The sequence below is a fragment of the Bos mutus genome, chromosome 16 (assembly GCF_027580195.1).
Source record: "Bos mutus isolate GX-2022 chromosome 16, NWIPB_WYAK_1.1, whole genome shotgun sequence".
NCBI lineage: Eukaryota > Metazoa > Chordata > Mammalia > Artiodactyla > Bovidae > Bos > Bos mutus.
The window spans coordinates 61191785-61194777 of NC_091632.1; the positions used below are offsets into that span (position 1 = coordinate 61191785).

The window sequence follows — 2993 nt, forward strand, 5'->3', positions numbered from 1 at the left end:
TATATTTTCATCTCCTATCTGCCCGGTAATGAAAGGGTTATCTTAGCCAATTCAAAAGTCTTCAAAAAAAAAGTCTTCTTCATCCTTTCAGTAGTTATATAACCACGGTGTCAAGAAATATGAATGTATATAGTATTTAGAGCATTAAGACTTCCCTGATGGCTCAGATGGTAAAGCATCTGCCTACAATGCGGGAGACCGGGTTCAATCCCTGGGTCAGGAAGATCTCCTGGAGAAAGGAATGGCAACCCACTCCAGTATTCTTGCCCTGCCCCCCCCCCCAAAAAAAGGGGCTCAAAGAAATACTTGTCGTTGGTTCCATGGTGTAATGGTTAGCACTCTGGACTCTGAATCCAGCGATCTGAGTTCAAATCTCAATGGAACCTTTATGGGATTCCCCGGTGGCTCAGATGGTAAGGTGTCTGCCTGCAATGTAGGAGACCCGGGTTCGATCTCTGGGTCAGGAAGATCCCCTGGAGAAGGAAATGGCAATCCACTCTAGTACTCTTGCCTGAAAAATCCCATGGACGAGAAGCCTGGTGGGCTACAGTCCATGGAGTCGCAAAGAGTCGGACACAACTGAGTGACCTCACTTTCACAATTGTCTATTATCATTTACTTTAAAAAACATAATTTATAAAACATTTCTGTGGGAGAAGTAGCAGAGGGATTCTGAATAGTCTCCTCTTGCCCCTGCCAACGAATTTCCTTTACTCTGATAAAAATGAGAAGCTGATCCCTCCACCTCTGAGCTGATCAGATGACATTTAGCTCCTTCTGCACTTGGCTGTTTTCTTAGATTTCCGGGTTGACAGATTTCACAAGAATACAGTAAGATGGACTACTGTGCCTAGAAATCCAAGTTCCATAATCTGTATAACCTGAGGTGAATGTGAATGTGCCATGGGGAGTTCTTTCCGGAAGGAATAGTACTTTCAAGTTGTGAATAGACTTCAGACCTGGAGGTTGTATGTGAATATATGTATGAGCTTTCCTAGAATCCATTCTACTTCCCCTTCATTGTATAGCAGCCATGAAGTTTGGGTGGAATTGACCTCACATCCAGAACTATAGGCTCTGATTGGCCTATGACCTAAGCCCTGATCACTATAGTTAATTCAAGAGTAGGCATGAAACCTAAGTTGGTTCATGACCTAAGTGAAGATTGGAGCTTTGGTTCAATGGTTGAAAAAAGGGAAGTCTCCTATCCCTATATTTGTAGATAGGGATGTAGGGAAGCGCAGTTTGCTGCAGGAAGGTATCTTACAAGTGCAAGGAAAATTAACCTTCCTTTGTAACTTTCCTGGTGACTCAGATGGTTAAGTGTCTGTCTACAATGTGGGAGACCCGGGTTCGATCCCTGGGTCAGGAAGATCCCCTGGAGAAGGAAATGGCAATCCACTCCAGTACTATTGCCTAGAAAATCCCATGGACAAAGGAGCCTGGTAGGCTACAGTCCATGGGGCTGCAAAGAGTTGGACATGACTGAGCAACTTCACTTTCTCTTTTGTAACTTTAAGATGATGCTGACTCTATGGAAATAGAGATACAAAAAAAAAAAACCTAAGCCCTTTGTGAGAGAAGTGAAGCCCTACATCAGACCTCACTTGAAAGTCACTTTGCACTAAACCTCCATTTATGAAAGCTGAAAATGGCCTTTAATTTTTAAGCCAGTTTGAGTTAGATAATCTGTAAACTGCAAGAGTAAGCATTGGAATAGATATGGAGAAGAATTTATACTGATTTTTCACTTTAACAATCTCTCTTTTTCCTAAAAGTTTCCCAGGTGGCATTAGTGGTAAAGAACTCACCTGCCAAGGCAGGAGACATAGAGACAGGGATTCGATCCCTGGGTTGGAAGATTCCCTGCAGGCGGGCACAACATCCATTACAGTATTCTTGCCTGAAGAATCCCATGGACAGAGGAGCCTGGCGGGCTATAGTCCACAGAGTCTTACAGAGTCAGACAAGACTGAAGTGACTTCGCATGTGCATACACACACACACTTCTTCCCTAACTCTTTGAGCTTCGGGAAGAATGTGGGTTCTTTCTGAGTGAATTTACATCTGATTTAGCTAGGTACATGGTGGCACTACCAGTCCTGGGGCTCTTTAAACCAGGGGTTCCAAACCTCTGGGGGTTGAGGTGGAGCCAATGTAATAATAACAGAAACAAAGTGCACAATAAATGTAACATGTTTGAATCATCCCGAAACCACTCTCGCCACGCTGGTCTATGGAAAAATTGTTTTCCACAAACCAAGTCGCTGGTGCCAAAAAGGTTCAGGACTGCTGCTTTAAACTAAATTTCATAGATTGAGGGCTTTTGGATCTCCTAAGGATGTAAACTAAAAAATATACATGAGAGCAGGGGAAATTCTGGTTCATATTTATTTCTAGGTGTAGCTCTTGAAGTCCCAGTGGAAAGTGGAACCATCTCCCTGTAGACATGACTTCTACAGAAAAGCCATCAGACCCAACTTCAATTTTTTCACCCCTGTAAGCTTTCCCAAGATGCCAGCAAAGGTTTTCTGTACAAGTGGTGGAGAGGGAGATACATGGTGACTGATTTAAATATTCCAGGAGATTTCATGTTCCAATGGTTCCACTGCTGAGCTGCAGGCTGAAGGTGAATAAAGAATTGATAGAGAAGAAGAAGAGAAAAAGATGAAGGAAAAAAGCAATTTAGCATGTGTTATATATGATCAAGATCCAGCCTGAAATAGATTGCCATCTACTTCATTCAGTTCAGTTCAGTTGCTCAGTTGTGTCTGATTCTTTGAGACCCCATGAATCGCAGCACACCAGGCCTCGCTGTTCATCACCAACTCCCAGAGTCCACCCAAACCCATGTCCATCAAGTTGGTGATGCCATTGAGCCATCTCATCCTCTGTTGTCCCCTTCTCCTCCTGCCCTCAATCTTTCCCAGCATCAGGTTCTTTTCAAACAAGTCAGCTCTTCGAATCAGGTGGCCGAAGTATTGGAGTTTCAG

At 43.4% G+C, this 2993-nt stretch overlaps 1 non-coding gene across 1 annotated transcript; it reads left to right on the top strand.

The window, feature by feature from the left end:
• The first annotated feature begins 314 nt into the window (after positions 1–314).
• On the top strand, positions 315–386 carry TRNAQ-CUG (transfer RNA glutamine (anticodon CUG)). The gene has a single exon. It is a non-coding gene; the product is annotated as a tRNA-Gln (tRNA).
• Positions 387–2993: the final 2607 nt, after the last annotated feature.